This window comes from Protopterus annectens, chromosome 17.part0 (genome assembly GCF_019279795.1).
Source record: "Protopterus annectens isolate FY-2018-M chromosome 17.part0, PAN1.0, whole genome shotgun sequence".
In the NCBI taxonomy this organism is placed as follows: Eukaryota; Metazoa; Chordata; order Ceratodontiformes; family Protopteridae; genus Protopterus; species Protopterus annectens.
In genome coordinates, this window is record NC_056751.1 from 143,856,193 (window position 1) to 143,875,534 (window position 19,342).

Below are 19,342 nucleotides of genomic sequence, written 5' to 3' on the forward strand. Positions count from 1 at the left end.
GTTGCCGCTGACCTCATCTCTTCAGCCCTAAGTTCATTCTGATTGGAAGGGACATCCGTGTTGTTATGGCAACTTACTAATACAGGATATGCCCTCCCTTTTTGCATATTCAGAAGTGTCTCTTTTATTTTATTCATTTTCCGAGAGAAAATATTGTTACAAACATTTTCTATATGCATGAACAAATTATCATAATTCGTTCTATACTATTCAAATAAGTATGACTGAATCATTGCATTTTGAAGGTCCAGTTCTGCAGTCATAGCTTCCATTTTTTATTGCTATATTTTATCATTAACTTAAGAATATCAAAGCCCGCTTTATCAAACACTGCATGCAGTTCCTTTTTGAAGTCGGGATTCCCCTCTACTCCATTTGGATAATGCCACAAACGTAAACCACGTGGAACCTGCTCAAGTTCCAAATTCCTCTGCAGATATGCATTCTCCAACTGTAGTTTCTTGAACGATAGCATAGTTTATTTCAAAAGCACTCAGTCTTTCTGATAATGTGAGGGTTTGTATCCTCTCCATGGGTTTCTTTTAATTTTTAACAATGTATTTTTTTAAACAATGTAATTAATAGGCACTAATTGGTTTATTGTTAGTTGTATATGAATGCTGGGAAATACTGATGTTATTGTTCTGAAGAAGTCCCTATGAGAGGGACGAAAGCACTTAACTACTGTGTTTTTATTCAATAAAGGAGTGTTTTCTACAAGACGACTTTGCTGTTCTTCCTCCCTTTTGGTTACCTGGTTTGTGGACATAACCAGATAGGTCATGCAACAGTGCAGTAAATAAGTATCCATAAACACCCAGCAAGAGTACTACTTATAACTTATGAGCACCTGTGAATACCCAGGTATGGCATGCCTTACTCTAACTTATGAGAAGTAGAAAATACTAAGCTAAGGCAAGGTGGCTGAAATTCTGCCCCAGGATCACCTGTTATGTTGCTGTGCCTCTTCTGAGGGGATGTGAAATGAGTGAACCCAGTATTCCCTCATCATCCCATAGAATAGACATGGCTTTGCTCCCCATTCCAGTTTCAATGGCAGAAATTCATCAAATCCATATCACCTGGAATGTAGCTGGGGCTTTATGCCTTCATGCAAATGGAGCTGGTACATTTGAGTTTGGAAAAGGAGAATGATTATTACAATGATAAGGCCAATATTTTAGAGTTTATGCGAGTCAAGGAAAAAATCTGCCAAATATCTACTATTTACTTTCAAGGAAACACATGTTGTGACAGAATATATTAAGGCATATTTTACTGAGTTAAACAGCTAAAGAATGTCAGTTTGGTAAATTCCATGATTGATTAATATGAGGAAGAACATGTATAGCATCAGAAATTATCACATGGCAGGCAGAGTATTGAGGGAATGGGATTTAATGTTAAATGAAGTAATTGATATGTGAAAACTTGGGTAAATTACTTTTTCGCAGTTTAAAAGAACTCACAGACAAGTTGGAAATATTTGATTTTTTATATAAACTAGAAATAAGTAGTAATAGAATGAGATGTGACAACTATGGGAAGTGTAAATAGCGCAAAATATTTATCTTTGATAATTTCTGCATGAGGTTGGGCTATAAACATGATAAAAAGAAATGTCCTGCATTTAGGAAGGGGTGAAGGAAAAGTACTGAAATAAATAACTTGGCTACACTGTGTGCAATAAAAGAGACAGATTTTCATATCAAAAGACGGCATGTAGTGAAACAAAGTCATGAAAATGAGCAGGTCGAGGCCAAACTACATTTTGAGAATGTTTCAAATGTTGAAAGTGTGCAAGAAATGCATAGTTGAAAATATCAGTAAACAAACTGAAATTGTAGTGTGTAGACTAGTCATCGGTGAAAATTGAATATTGCATCTGTTAAAACATTCAAAAAACTGAATACAAAAAAGGGCAAACTGAAGTTATCTTATTCAGGTAATCACACAAACCTCTGGGTTAGAACATGCTTGGATGTGAACATAAGACATTCTGGATTTCATTTATTGTAGCTGAAATTGCTAATCACCTTCTATAGTAAATTGTCTGACTTGGCATAAGGTTAGCATAGTGAAAATAAATCAGTGTGAATGCACACTTTATAAAAATCATGAAGATGGTGCGAAGATAGTTAGAGTGATGGTTTGCTTAAACAATGAAAAGCATGTTTAGTGGCCTGATACGTGTGTCTCAGGTACACTAGATTTGGCTAGGTGCTGCAGTGCTAGCGGCAATACATGGTCCGAGAAAGGTCCCAGTAGCCTTAAGAAGTAAATCTGAGAGCAACATGAACCAAATGGAACCCAGAGGGGTGATTAAGAAATCTATTGAGCCTGCTGAATGGATCACAGCATAGTTACTATAAACATATTTGCTATTTTGAAACTAAAATTTGCATTTTCATAAATCTATGTGATCTTGTTAAGAAATTATTCACCTTATATAAAAGAAGCATCATATGATATGATAGCATACCTCTCATCTTTTTGGCACAATGCCATAAATAATGGGGGAGGGGAGCAAAGGCTCAAAAATAGGGACAATTTTTAAATATTGCTCTTATAAATTTCTGAGGCATATAAAGTCTGAAGCTCAAATGTCTGCTTTATTTTCTGACTTCAGTCTTCAGAGATTTGCCATAAAACCAAAAAAAAAAATTTTAGGAGGAACAGATCAAAAACAGAAAGCAAAAATCTGGACATTCTGAGAAAATCATGACAACTGACAGGTATGGCAGTAACAATTCCTTTTCTGAGACTGATGGCAAATTAAGTTTGATAAAGAGAGTTTAACACTGTGTAGTTTAACTCATTCACTCCAGCAGAGCTCTGGAAGTTTGTTCTCTTAACTTCCAATGATTTCATCATGAGCTTACTGACAAACTCAAGTTATGGCCTTACATTTCAAATAAATGTTCATATACCTGGAGCCAAAAGGGTTAATAAAGAAAAATAAATGGCAACCTATTCAGGACAAATAAATCTTTATAGTGGGGATGTTCATTAGATTATAGGGCTTAAACTGGATTTTCTACATCATGACAAACAGAGTAAATATTTGTTTTGCAATATTTTGTCAACATTTTGCAATATCTCAGTGACCACTCAAGCTATTCCCATACTTTAAGAAGCATTTTGTTTGGCTGTCTGTTAGCTTTTATGCAAGGCTAAGCAGTTCTGTAAGCTTTACTTGGTCGCTGAGATATATATAGAAATGTGAACATTATGACAAAATAAATGGTATATGAGCAACAATTAATATATCTTCAGCAGCACTAGACAGAGGTCAAATATGAGTGCAGTTGTGTTGCCCATCATGTTATATTTGAGATGAAAGCTTACAATAGTTTGCATGCAGCACCGTTGTAGAATTATTTTACTCCCCAAATGCACACCCTTTTCTACTGGAAATCGTAGTCATTGTGGTGCCTAAGTGTACACTGTCAGTGCTTCTTTTATTGTGGCAGATTTCTTCCTTCCTTCTTCATGTTTGGGCAGTTGTGGGGTTTGTATATGTAAGCTTGGGGAGTGTAGAGACTTCACCCTATGGATTTGTAGGGGGACATACCCCCCTCTGCAAAAAATACTTACATTTCAATTTTTCATGGGGTTGATTTTATCAAGCAATTACACTTGATGGGTGGGTTTGTCAGGGATTTGTAACTCAAGGGGTCCTAGTAAAAATATTTTTCAGACTCTTTGCACAGTCAGTACATTTATGAGAAATTTATTAACAAAAGTAAAGTATGTCCAGAATATCTAGACCATATTTTGAAACCTGTTACAAAGATTATATTCTTGTTGGATCATTTTCAAAGTAAAGAACAGACTTTTTTACTTGCAAGTTTCTGTGATTTATATTGCTGAATACTTATATCATTTATCAGAATACTGAGTGCAGCCATATGGATTGCCATATACCAGCCAGAATAGAACCGATGCAGTGACTCTGAAAAAAGACACCTTGGATTTTTATGGTTTCAAACCATTACCGGTTGTCAGAAAATAACACATTTTGAAAAGAGACTGTGAAAAAATAATTTGGTGCATCTGTAAGAAAAAGCACTAATGGAAGGAGGGCATAAGACAACACAGAGTATATTTAAGAAGCTGTTGCAAACAGCACTGCTAAAATTGTAAAGAATGTTGTTAGAGGTATGACTTATTTGTAAAATATAAGCAGGAAACATACTGAGAAGCGAAGTTGTTCATTTCTTCCAGAGAAGAAAAAAAATTGCTTGGTGTGAAATCAAAATTAAGTGGATAATGCTACTGCTGTCTGTGTTTGAAAAATAAATACATAAATAAACAAAGAGTTTTCGCAGTGTACTGAGAATGATCCTGAGATACAGATGGTTTAAGAAGTTGCTATGAAAGTTTCTCCAGAAAAAAAAATTACTGTAGGGATGGTATATGCTGGACTTGTTGGCTGTCGTTGATATGAGCCATTCATGTGAATTTTAGGGGGAAAGAAACAGATTTTAAAGTACTATTTTTTTCTTTGAATGTTAGTGCTAATAAAGCAATAATTTCAGACTAGTTCTGTGTGAAATAGTTATTTATTTTATTTATTGACATTTGTTGACCAGGAAAGACCACTGGGACAAAAATCCATTTTCAGTGGAGGACTGGAGAGAAAAGTTCCACAATAGTCAAATAATCTACAGAATAAATACAGAGTTAATACAGATAAACTATATACATTAGCATAAGACAGGGGTGTTGGATTATGTGAATTTGATGTACACAGACATTATCATTCTGTAAAGACACAAAGTAAATACTTTTCCATTCAGAGAATGCAAAAGTAAATTACAAAGATACAAAGCAAAATACTTTTCCATTCAGAAGAATGGAGTCATAAATATAAATTCAGATTGCTACAGGTAGAAAAATAAGTAATGCAGGGCTGTAGCAAAAAAGAACGTGGCCCCCTCCAAACATACGTCTGGGGCCCTTTACACTATTCCTCTGAAATTAACATTTTATTGTCCACACTGTCAACACACATCAACAAATGCCTTAAGACCAAGCTAAAAATAATCCTTAACTACTAGAGCTTAGTGCTTTTTCAAGACCAAGCTAAAAATAATCCTAAACTACTAAAGCTTAGTGCTTACTATAGTGTAACTATAATAATAAACCCAGTTCTTCAATTGCATAAATTTGCACATCAAAAGACTGCTTTCACCCAATGAACTCACGTATGCTGTATTCATCATTAATGAAACAGATGAAATGTAATTCTAAGAGTTGCCTTGCAGTGCAGTTGGTCCATGACTGTTCAGTTAGCATAATGCACACAAAATTGCATACAAATTATTAACAAACCATGACTGGAACAGAACAGGGTGACAAATGTCTTCTTAGCATGCTAACATATATACAGGGTTCATATTATGTATACATAGGCCTACAGTGTACACGTATTCCATACACTATTAGCATTTTTACGCAAAGTGCTTCTTTCGAGCCTTGTTTTCCACAAATTGGTTAATCACTGTGTCATAGTCCAGAGATCTGGCAATCTTGTTTTTGACTGAGATAACTACAAGTGCAGAAAACCTGTCATCTGTCATGGTTGGGCACAAGATATTCTTGATCAGTTTCATCCTGCTGAAGCTCCTTTCAGCACCAGCGACAGTAACTGGTGTGGTCAGAAGAATTCTGATGCAAATGCAAAGATTCAGATATACCTCCTGAAGGCTGTTCTTGTATATGTACATTAAAAAATTGTTTGCCGTAACAAGTCGTCTCTCTTTCTCGATGACATAAATAATATTATTCAATTCCATTATGAGTTCATTGGCATCAATGTCTCCTATTTTTCTTTCAAAATTTTTGCAGTGATTCCCCATTTAATTTTCTCTATGATAATGTTTTAGGCTGTTAGCATTGTACAGAAATCCAAACAACTTGTACCACTCCACAAGTTGGTCAAATCACGATGAAACAGAAGATATGGCCTGATCAGTGAGAACAAGAAAGAACTGCGATTTGAATTTTTCTTTGGCAGAAAGACGACTCGAATCATCAGCACATTTGTTATCAAACATTCTCTTCTTACGTGGCACTCTGATTTCTGGAAACACCTGCTCAATACCCATATGCTCTGCTATTTCATGTGCATTTGTGACTACAGAGTTATATCCTGTATTTTGATAGTCTTGCAAAAACTTCATTGTAGCACAGACTTCTGCCTGCAGGACGTCATTCGAAACATCTAGTGACTGAATTAATTTGCTGGTTTTATTGATGTGAAACAGAATATCATGCCACATGCACAAATTCAGAACAAAAGCAAAGGCCACATAGTAACATGGTCTAAAAGCACACCGGCTTCTGTTGCTGTATTGCTATCTTTGTTTTCGAGTGCATGTTCTCGCAAAGATGACAAAGCATTGCACAATTCTTCAAGGTGATAACGCAATGGCTTCACAGCATCAATTCTAACCTCACAACGAGTGTCTGATAACCCTTTAACAGATATTGGCATATGTTCTTGAAGTATATCCCAATGTGAAGGTGATGAAAAGACAACATATGTTCTGTTAAGTAGACTGAAAAAGTCAGCGGCATATTTCGATGACTTTGCTGAATCTGAGATTCCAGGATTCCAAGTGTGAGCTCCACATGGTACATACATTTATTTCTAGCATGCAGACTTGAACTCCTTTATTCTTTCCTCTCATATTGGAGCCGTTATCATAAGCTTGACTTCTCATGTCAGCAATGTCTATTCCTAAGTTGTCTGCCTTTCCAAGAAACGGTTCCAATAAGCCCTTGCCAGTTGTATCATGAACATTAAGAAAACCAACAAACAGTTCATGAATATTCATGAATATTGACACGATCATCACCGATGCATTCAACAAAACGTAACACCACTAACATCTGTTCTTCATGTGACACGTTGGTAGTACAGTCCAAAATAACTGAGTAATATTTTGCTTTTTTAAGCTCTGCTATGTTGGCCTCTTGAATGCTACTGGCAACAAGTTGAATCAGCTCGTTTTGGATTAGTGGACTGAGGTACTGAAAATGTGTCTCTGTCTTCTTAATCATCTGTAAAAGTTTGCTGAGGACAGTATCATACTTTGCAAGAAATTCAAACAGTCTCAAAAGGTTGCTATTCAAACGATCACCAAGCTTTTCATTACTTCCTCAAAATGCCAAGTTTCTTTTGGATAAGAAAATAATGACATCAATCATGTGTTTGACAACATCTGTCCAAAAATCTCTTTCTTTCACAAAAGCCTGCAACTTGACTTGGTCAATAGATATACGGTTTACTATGCCTGACCGAAGGTTAAACCATTTCACCATACAGTCTTGATGACCTTTGCCTGTTTCATGCTGCTGAAGTCTTTTTGACAGTGCTTTCCAAGCAGATGTTCCACTACATAGCAGTATGCTGCCAGTGCCAAATAATTTACAACAAAAACAAAAAATGGCATCTTTCTGGACTGAGTACATTAACCCTGAATGTCTTATTGTCTCACCATTTGCCATGGTTCGATAGAAATGAGTACTTGTGAACCTCCGTCTTTCCTCATTAAATGGAAATCAGTAACTTTCATTCTGCTGTGGTGGGCCATGTTCAACAATGTCACACACTTGTCTGTCCGATATTATAGACGGCCAATCTCCGGGATCATCAGTCAGTGGTTCAAATTCAGATACTTCTTTTCCAGCAGCAGCTGGAATATCTGTCACAGTTTGTTTGGTACTAGAACATCTGGCTTCACCTTCAACCTCATTTGAAACACTTCTGGATACTTCTGCTTCTGGATACTACTCGTCGCTGCTAGCGGTGTCTGTTTCATGTGCCTGTACCTGTACGTTGGATTGCAGCATAAAATACGTTGACAACTTTGGAATTTTCTCAAGTTGCTTCTTGGCATCTTATGCTGCCTTTCATTTACTAGCCCCGCTCTTATACATTCTGTTAGACAACATCACAAAGCACGCCTTTTCATTGGAAATACTAAAAAATTAAACAACTACATTAATAACATTTATTTATCTGCCGGCCGCCATTATGAACACAAATACACATTCTTTGAATAGGTCCAACAGTAACAGACACATACACAGAGCCTCCTCTGCTTTCATACACACATTCACTCACACACGCAGCCAGCATAAACACACAAACACTTTTTTGTTAAATTTTTTACACTCGCTAAACAGCAAATGCGCTGCTCAATGAGTGTAAAATATCTGCTTGTTCGCAATCGATCTCTGTCTTACTTACTCGCATACACTGTTACACACAAGCTTTTTTCTTTTCTGCTGTGAAGTGGCGGACCTGTCTTGCCACGGCTATTATTCATATATTAACACCCTTCTAAAGAAGGTTCCTTCTTCTCCAATCAGGTTGCCAATGTACTGCTGCCTATTCCCTAAATACAACAACACCCACTAGCGTTACACTCCATTAAATCCACAATTAAATTATCAGCACGTGGCACTGTCCTTTTGACGCAGATCCTACAGAGTGCGAGGCCTCCTCCGAAATCCTGTGAAATATTAAGGCGCCTACGACGGGTTTTAAATAAGCTCAAGTTGTCACCTGGTAAGTGAATTGGAATGTTAATTTGGTAACAAGGACAGATGGCTGTATGCACGGACCGGTAAGAGTTGATAGATCTAACAGCTGACTAAAAAAAGAATCCAGTGATGGGGTTATATAACGGTGTTAAGTTACAAGGGGTTTATCACCTCTCTATTTATGGAATAGGACAACTTTTACCTGGGATTTGTGTCCCGAGAAAACGTGAAATGTGACAGCTGTCCAGAGATTTGTGGGAGAAAATATACATTTCCTGTTAGTTTCATGATGACACAATTATTTGTAGCTGAAACAAATTCTGCCTATGCGTGGCTGCAGACCCAACTAAAATTCAAAACTGATCGACAGACAACTGATGACTGCCAATAGCACTATGATGGATCACCTTACATTTTCTTGTCACTTTTAAGGGCCCCCTTCCTTGCGGGGTGCCCTCCGGTCGAAGGGTACAGAGGGTGCTCGCTATGTCCACTGGAAAGAGTTAGTATAATAGAGGTTTAAAAAGTAGGATCTGAGTAGTTACATGTGTAGGATTAAGGATTTTCAGAGTGATCCAAAAAAAGTGATGACATCTTATTCAGTTCAGGAAAGATAATGGAAGAATGTAGGAACAAATTTATTTCAGTATCAAGATTGTCTGTCTTTGAATTATGGTGAGAATTATTCAAAGATTCTTGAGGTCATGTTAACATACACTGAAAGCAGAGGTGCGATCAATAAATGGAAGGCCATATTTTTAAGATGTAGTATTTCAAATGTGAAAATATCAGGCAAAGGTATGCAAGTATTGAGTTTGAAGAGATTTTCAGAAAATCACCGTCAAACTCATTGAATAGTCACTAAATAAAAAAAATGATGCCAAAACTCAGGTAATTGTATTAAGCTCTTTCCTGTTTACAAGACTTTATCAGAATTTAAAATTCCATTAACTTCTTACTGTTTAAATAACCTCATCATAACATGACTACACACATTTCCATTGCATATTAAAAATACTTTTAACAATACAAACGTTAAACCCTCATCTGTTATTAAAAAAAAACTTCCAACTATTTATAATATAAACTGAATCTATATATTACAAAATCACATGACACAGCTACTGTTTAAAATTTTCATGCATCAACATCAGCATTTCTTTTAAAGAGATTGTTGAGTCTTTCGGCTTATCCCGGTTAGGGGTCGCCACAGCGGAACTCCGGTCCGCTAATGTTTGGTAGTGGATTGTTACGTGCCAAGTTACCAGCCCTGACGCACAACCTTCAACAAAGGCACGCCCATTCATGCATGCCTCCACACAGAAGACGCTCTAGCTGAGAATCAAACATGACAATGTCTTGCTGTGAGGCGACAACGCTACCTCAGCACTACTACCGCGGGTTGATATTATCATTAATTCCAGGGAAAATGCTAACGTTTAATTTCAACTCCCATTGCATTTCCATTTCTTCTAAAATTGCATCATAATCTCTCCCTCACATCAATAACATTATCTATCAGAAAAAACATAAACTTGTTAAACTCTTTGTATATTAAACTATGTCTATAAAGATCATTTTATCTTTCTTTTGAATATTATAGATATGATCACTTATTCTTTTGCTACATTTCCTGATAGCTAGCTTACAAAAAAAAGCTTCACATGTATTACATGGCACAATATAAACTATCCCATAAGAATTACAACCAAAATGTCTAGGTAATCCTATACTTTTCTCCCATAATGCTATTGATATGCATGTATGCAGATACCTTCCTGTATATACCTACAATAAGAACAGCTACCACATCTGGATGTACCTCTTTTCTTAATCATTTTATTCTATTGTCCTATACTGCATTCAAAGATACAGTGCATTTTAAAGTCCCATTACTTCTATATGTAAATGTAGGTATTAAACCTACCACTTTTACTAATTCTTATCTGTTTTTTATTGTATTCCATTTTTTTTCTAATGAAGTCCTTAATATTACTTCCACCCTCCCATTATGTTAAATACTGCTTTGGGAGAGTCTTCTGAGGTTTTCAGAGTTGTGCTCAGAAACACTTTGAAGAAGCTGCGGTGTTGCAGTGGTAGCATTGTCGCCTCACAGCAAGACGTTCTCCCATTCGATTCTCGGCTGGAGCGCCTTCTGTGTGGAGTCTGCATGTCCTCCCCGCGGTTGAGTGGTGTTCAAAAGACATGCGTGAATGGGCATGCCTTCGTTGAAGGTTGGGCGTCGGGCTGGCACCTCAGCACAGTAAAAATCTACTGCCAATCATTAGCGGACCGGAGTTCTGCTGTGGCGACCCCTAACCGGGAAAAGCCGAAAGAAGAAGAAGAAGCTCAGAAACACTTTGTGAAAGCTGTCCCCAAAGGCATTCTGATAAAAAAGAAGGAGATTTAGCTTCAGCAAGGTCAAAAAGAGCAAAGAGAGATTTCTATAGGCTTGTTACCTGACATAATTCCTTATACTCCAGTGTCAGAAGTAGACACTACAGAACAATATTAATTTATTGCTGGATATGTACTAGTAAAGTGTTTTGGCTCTGTATCAGTGAAAATATTTACATTTAGAATAATAGAAATTTTTGAACTTATAATATTTGCAAGTGACATATATGTAGATGCATAAAAACTCTAAATGCAGATGTATAAAACATTATTTTAATAATGTTTTATGTGATCTGTCTGTGACTACCTCAATGTATGGGGAAATATTTTAATTCTGAAAAATGGGGAATATTATATTTATGCATATCTTAACCAGTCTGACTGTACAGAAGGGTAAAGTCCTCACTACAACCCCAGTGACCAACATAGCTTTCAATCTTCCATCTCCGAAATGAGGAGCACTACCCTTCATAATGTGGAGCAAATGGGCAAATGTGGAACACATACTAACAGTTTATTAACATATTCAACTAGGAAGGTCACATGATGGTTAAAATATACTATTTTACTCAAAAAAAAGATCTTCTAGTTAATTAATATGATTCTTTTCCATTTACCATGGATATCATTTAAAACATTCCTAACACTGAATGTGTAACAGACCTTTCAATGTGGAACTTTGAGGAACATGAAATTTTTAAGACCCCAAATGAGGTATGTTCCTCCTAATGAGGTACACTTGACAGGTATGGTGACCAGAGTTAAAATTACTGTTACGTATGACTGACAGAGAGGATATGTTTGCCTTTCTGGGGTGGGGGACCTCTCTGAACATATCTGTAATGGAGCTTTGGCTGAGGCTGGAGCTCAGAGAGATGGTGCTGGATTTGGGAAGGGGTGGGGGGACAAAACAGACATGGTCAACTCATATGCCCTGGGGCACAGCACACACCCAGACAGACAACAATGTCAGCATGTGGGGGTAGAAACTAGGGATACAAAGAATTTCATCCTGGCCACAGTGTGATACCTTTACCTTTCTCACTGTTCTCACAGGCATGGGTAAAGGCTGAGCATGTATGGCCAAGAGGCCTTCTCATCCAGAGGGATGTGGGGGATTGGACCCACCCTGCAATGTGATGGGTTACACCAGGGTGTCCCACAGGGTAGGTGGGAATCTGAAGTTAGTTGTAATCTGGCAAAGAAAAAACAATATATATCAATCTATCTATCTATTTATTTATATCTATGTGTGTGTGTGTGTGTGTGTGTGTGTGTGTGTGTGTGTGTGTGTGTGTGTGTGTGTGTGTGTGTGTGCATATACCTATGACTTAGTCAAATGTCCATATATGAGAAGTTCACAAGATCAAGCCAAAAAGCTTGAAATCCAAAATATCAAGGGCTCTGAATCATTGGGACTTGTATTGTATGGGATTGTGACACAGCAAGAACCATGTTATTGGCTCTTTCCCCAGTGTGGTGCAATCACATTGTTGGTATATATAAGTTTCAGGGGATGTCTGGGGCTGCAGAGCTAGCCAACCTGCAAAAACATTTTTTTTCTTTCTTGTTATAGTTTTGATACTGTGGGTTTTGAGCTTTTCTGCTTGATCTTGTGAGCTTCTCTTATGTGGACATTCAACTAATGGAGAGTGATATTGTGCATTTGTGACACTCCATTGACATGTCACAAAACTGCACCTCTTAACATATTGTGTCTAATTGTTTAAAAGTCAAATCGTTGAATAAAAAAGAAAAAAAAATCTTATACGTCAACTTTGAGATCTCATTACAGCAGGGAAAGGACAAATTTTTCAAACCCTCTGTACCCTGGTCTCACTCCAAAAGCCAGTACAGGTGTGTGTGTGTGTGTGTGTGTGTGTGTGTGTGTGTGTGTGTGTGTGTGTGTGTGTGTGTGAGAGAGTATGTGTGTGTTTCTGCCTGTGTGTGAGTGTGTCTCTTTGTGCATATCTTCATACTTTGTAACAGTTCAAAATTTTGCAGAATGTCCAGATTTTTGCCTCAGATTTTACGTTCGCTTCTCATAAAATTTGTGGTTTTCTGTCATATCTCTCAGGATTGAAGTCACTAAATAATGAAATACTGAGTTTCAGGCTTCATATCCAAAAAAATGCATATTATACCATGATCCCCCCAAAACGTGCACGCTGATTGGCCAGCGTGCCCATTGTAAATCGAGTTATACTAATGGAAAAAGGTCCGTCGCGGACTTTTTCCATTAGTATAACTCGATTTTAACACTGTCTCGCTATGTTAAATGGGTTTAACATAGCGAGACAGCTTTAAAATAAGCAACGGAGATCTCCGTTGCTTATTTTAAAGCTGTCTCGCTATGTTAAACCCATTTAACATAGCGAGACAGTGTTTTAAAAAAAAGCAACGGAGAAAGCAAGCTTGTATACTTAGATGTTATTACTGTTTGATTTTATTTTAATGAAATTTCTTGTATATAATTGTAAACTTATACTTCTGTTAATTGTGGGAGCTTTTCTCCCCGGGCCTCTACTGAAAAAGGACATGTATCCAGCTAGACTAGCCCAGTCAACATATGTAAAATAAATAAAATAAAAATAAATTTTTTTTAGTGTTTCGCTATGTTAAATGAGTTTAACATAGCGAGACAGTTTTAAAATAAGCAACAGAGATGTCCGTTGCTTATTTTAAAACTGTCTCGCTATGTTAAACTCATTTAACATAGCGAACACAAAAAAAGCAACGGAGATCTTGCTTTCTCCGTTGCTTTTGCTCAACTCTGATGTACTGCGCAGGCGCCGCAGTACATCAGAACTGCCGGATGCCAGACATCTGCGGAAGGGCAGTAAACAGGCATTATACTATGCCATTATTTAAGAAAAGTAATAGTTTCTTTTCTTAAATAATGTCATATAATAGCAATAACCACTTCTGGGTGTGGGTAATGCTAAATTTACCCACGGTTGGCTTTGTTTGGTCCTCGGGCGCCTCGGGACCAAACCACGCCAACCGTGGGTAAATTTAGCATTACCCACACCCAGGCGTGGGTTATTGCTATATTAACATCCATTTAGCTGCTCTATTGATATATGATGTGGTCAGTCACTTTGATTTTTCCAAGTGTTCTGGGTTTCAAATACTATAATGGGAATGGACCCCATTCCTAAGTCGGGGTACAATTAGAGTTTAAGAGATTAGTATTCTTTCAGTTTTGATGTTAGCTAAGAGTACTCTACCCAGTGCCTGCAATGTACCCAGATTTGTCACCTTCTGTAATTAGTATGGGGTTACATATATTGCTAAGATATTTAAGTTTGATTGTAAATTCTTTTTATTAAACCCGTTGCTCCTGGAACTGTCTGGGTATCTGTCTTGTCGAGCAGTATGAAGGTGGGAAAAACAATGAAGCTTGCAGTCTGCAGTCTCATTCTCATCTTGTTACTTGGTTGCAAATACCAAAATGCTGCAGCAATGTTTGCTTCTGTTTGCCTTAAGCACCGTGAACATTAACATTATGTGAAGTTGTCTGAGGGCAAGAATTCTGAAAAAAAAAATTTTAAAAAATGAAAAAAAAGACATAATCCTGTGTTAGAATTATAGCAGCAGAAAAGAAGTGGAACATTCTCTGTTTTACTTAAACAAACCTATTATACAACGACCCCCCCATTAATATTCAAAAACGTGCACGCTGATTGGTCAGCGTGCACGTTGTAAATCAGAGTTATAGTAATGGAAAAAGGTCTGGTCACCAGGACTTTTTCCATTACTATAACTCTTTTTTTACAGCAACAGAGAACGCAAGATCTCTGTTGCTTCACACTGTCTCGCTATGTTGAACGAGTTTAACATAGCGAGACAGCTTTAAAAAAAGCAACAGAGATACTCCATTGCTTTTTTAAAGCTGTCTCGCTATGTTAAACTCCTTTAACATAGCGAGACAGTTTGGAAAAAGCAACAGAGATCTTGCTTTCTCCGTTCCTTTTTTCAAAACTGTGTCGCTATGTTAAATGGATTTAACATACCGAGACAGCTTTAAAAAAAGCAATGGAGATTCTCTGTTGCTTTTTTTAAGCTGTCTCGCTATGTTAAACCCATTTAACATAGCGAAACAGTTTGTAAAAAGCAATGGAGATCTTGCTTTCTCCGTTGCTTTTGCCCACAGCTCTGATGTACTGCATAGGCATACACATGTGCAGTACATCAGAACTGCTGCAGAATACCAGACAGCTGCAGAAGGGCAGCAAGGAGGCATTATACAATGCCATTATTTAAGAAAAGTAATTATTTTTTTTCTTAAATAATGTCATTGTATAAAAGCAATAACCCACACATTGGTGTGGTTAATGCTGGATTTACCCACGGTTGGCTTTGTTTGGCCACTCGGGCTTTGCCCTCGTGACCAAACCATACCAACCGTGGGTAAATCCAGCATTACCCACTCCCAGGCATGTGTTATTGCTATAGTAGTTTACTGCTGTAAGAAAATGCTGCATATGTAGCAAGAGAAAAGATGAGTAATTGTAACTGGTGCTTCACTTTACTCCTTCACACTAAACACAGCTAAGAAGTATATATTGTTTCACTCTGTCTCTGAAAGCTGATAATTTGAAACAATAGGAGTAAGGCAATTAAAGAATAAAGATGTAACTTGGAGGGGTGATTTGGAGGGGCAGGCATTAACAAAGAGTCCACCAGCAATAACAGCAGAGTTCAACAGAGGTTTAAACCGCATAACATGCATATGGATTTCACTGAGTAAATTGTTTACAGAACTTCAACAAATTGAGTTGACTTCTTGTGAATGTATAGCATACCCAAAGAACAAAGAAGGCAGTGTCATGCAAACAAGAGTGATGAGAAATAGCAGGTGTTCTTTATGTTTATGATAGTCTTTGTTAGCATAACTGAAGCTGTAGGTATCTTTTTATTTCTAACATAAAGGTACGGTATTTATGTTCCTTTACTAAACAAAAGGGAATTTCTTACTTCAGAGTTCAGTTTTATATAAATTCAGTGTTGTCCTTTGTCCTCTGGTTACTCCTGCCCTTGGAATGTGCAGATGGTAATTTTACCTAATTTAAAGAATAATGACATACAAATTATTTGCATCCCGGACATGCATGTTTAATTACAAATATGCCCCTGAGTATATTTTTGACAATAGGCAAGTGACTTCATCACCACAGTATACAGTGCTGTCCCTAGAATAAGCTATTATTCACAGGAAGTCAAACCTGGTTAAAAAAATAAAATACTGACAGCATTGGGACCACACGATATTCCAACTTGAAAAAAACTTTGGGATGGGATTTGAGAGTCAAATGCATGTGGCAGTCTACAGTGTTCTTGAATTACATCTACTAATATGCAAAGAAAAAAGGACTTTTAAGTATGCACCAAAGACTACTTAGTAAGCATGTAGGGATTTACACAGCTTAGTGTAAACTTGAGGAATTAAGAGCTGCATGAATTACCTGTCCCTTATTCAGAGACTTGAGTAAAATGATCAGCATGAAAGGACTCCTTAACTGTTCATTTAATGGATGATTAAGTAAACAGATAAGGGCAAAGAAGTAGAAAAACAACTTGAAATCCAGAAGCTACACATAATTCAATTTGAGATAAAGCTGTGTGTGTGTGTGTGTCTGTGTGTGTGTGTGTGTGTGTGTGTGTGTGTGTGTGTGTGTGTACATGTGTGTGTGTGTGGGGGGGCAGTGATAATGAATATTTAAGCCCATAGCAGTAGGACACTGGTCTACTTCAGTGGGCTTTGATGCATATTCAAAGGGGATAAGCATATGAAATAATATGGTGGAGGAATTCAAAGGATGATGTTTCTGTTAGGAGTTTCACTACAGCACAAAGGATAAGGAAAAAAGGGGTTGAGTATTAAAATCCGCCTAGGATGAAATATCATCTATAGTATTAGAAGATAATGGCACTGACCAACTGAAATCAGAACTACATGAATGGGAAGCCTAGAACTTAGACATACAGATTTCATAGGTTCATATGTACGTACTAAGCTATTGGTCCTAGGGCCTATATAAGCCTAGCCAAACGGTACCCTGGCTTTTGCCACCCAAGAAAATTATTTTGTCAAGCAGAGCCACAGAAGTGATCCCTGGGGTGAATTTCCTTTCTCTCATCCAATCATCAGGATTTTTCTTGAAGAGTGCTAATGAGGAGATTTGTTTGATATAGATAGGTAGTTTGTTCCGGAGTACGGGAAGACTCTGGGACAGGAATCTTTCCCTCCAGCATGTTCTATTTATTGTGGGACAAGGTTTAGGTCCCTAGAGTGTGTAGCTCAGAGGGATTGGGATTTCTTTACGTGGAGCATGTTCAACAGCTCTGGGTTTGACATAGCTTTGTATGTTAGGCAGAGATTGCCTCTGAGTAGGTAATATGTGACAGAGTAAAGCTGGAGTTTGTTGAGACGGTCTGCGTAGGGCATCTGTTTGAGGCCAGTAATCCTTTTTGTGAGGTATTTCTGTGGCCTTTCCAGTTGTTGTAGTTGTCTTGTGAGGTACATACCAAAAGGGGCATTGTACTCTATAATGGGACCAATGAGTGATGAGTAGAGGGGAACAATGACCTCTTTTTTCCTGGATGAGAAACCTTTTGTGATGAGGTGTGCCACATAGAAGGATTTCCTGACTACTGTGGCGATGTGATTATTAAAAGAGAGACTACTGTACACCTGTGTCCCAAGGTCTCTTATCACACTTTCGGTGTTAAGTAGACTACCACCTATGTGGTAGTTCATGGGTAGAGAGTTTTTACCAAAAGGGATGACAATGCACTTTTTGGCATTGAGTTTGAGGCCATGGCTTTGACACCAGGTATCTGTCTCAGTGAGGCACTTTTGTAGGATGTCCACATCATTAAGAGTTTTGATTATGGCTCCTAGGTTGCAGTCATCTGTGAACTTTGTTAGCCAAAGACCTTCTGTGTTAGCCTGTACTTCAGAGAAGTAGATACCAAATAGGATAGGACCCAGGACTGAACCCTGTGGTACTCCACTTGTCACTGATCTGAAGTTGGATTTAGAGTCTGCCACTTTCACAGTGTGGGTTCTGTCAGTGAGCCAGTTGGCAACCCATCTTGTGACATAGGGATTTATACCTAGTTCAGTGAGTTTGTCTATAATTCCAGAGTGGGGGATGGTGTCGAAAGCCTTGGCGCGATCAAGATAGGCTGTGTGAACCACCTTATCCTCATTTATGGCTTTGGTGACCAATTCAAAGAAGTCTATCAGGTTTAGGAGACATGATCTGCCTTTTACAAACCCGAACTGGGTAGGGTCCAGAGTTTGGAGATTACCAATGTCATTGTTTATAAGTTCCATGATGATACGCTCCATAGCCTTGCAGACCATGCTCATCAGGCTAATGGGGTGGCAGTTCCCGGGGTCCGTGGGTGGCTCCCCCTTTGTGGAGTGGGATAACTGTTGCTGTGCACCATTCAGTGGGCACAAAGCCTGAAGTGAGGCTATGACTGAACATGGTACTTAGGTGGGGTGCCAGTTCATTCTTTAGTTCATGTATGTAGAACGCAGCCTGGGATGTTGTCAGGTCCCATGGATGCTGTGTTCTTGGCTTTGGAGACTGTGTTTTTTACCTGTGCAGCAGTGATTACAGGTACTTTGCATTCTTCCAGTATAGAGATTGGCCCTTTAGGGGATGAAAGAGGGGTAAAGTTAGCACTGAACCTATCTGCCAGGATGTTGGCAATATAGTTGGTTCTTTATATTTAGTGCCATTGTGCTGTAACTCAGAGCAGATCTGAGTGTTGCCATTGAGATTCTTGACATAGCTATAGAATGCTTTGTGGTTGTCTTTGGAATCAGTGGTGATTTTGTTTTCGTAACTAGCTTTGGAGGATTTTATGAGGGATCTCAGCTTCTTACTGAGGTTGACCATGGAGTTCCTCCAATCATGGGACTTTACTCTTTTTTTGCAACAGTTTCTTTCTTCTGTTGTAGAGTTTGTTTATAGCAGGGGACCACCAGATTGGCTTCCTTTTTTGGAGGATAGCATCTTGATTCTGTTAGGGATTGCACGATCCATGCACTCGTGTAAGTGCTTATAAAGTGCAACTGTATAGGATTCAGCAGTTGTATCTCTATTGTCTGTCAGCATGGATGTCAGGAAGTTTGGCACTCCTGTCTTAAGAAGCATGGAGTTGGCTTTTGAGAAATGTTTTACAGTGGTTTCCCTAATGGGGGGTGGGGGTGGGATGTGGATTATCTAGGGTGATTTGCTTGTGGTCGGATCTGACCAATGAGGAATTGACCTCTGGTGTGGAACACCGGTTGCCCATGTTGGTAATGACCAGATCTAGGATATTGCTGCCCCTGGTGGGGATAAGTTGATCCAAGGCATTAGAA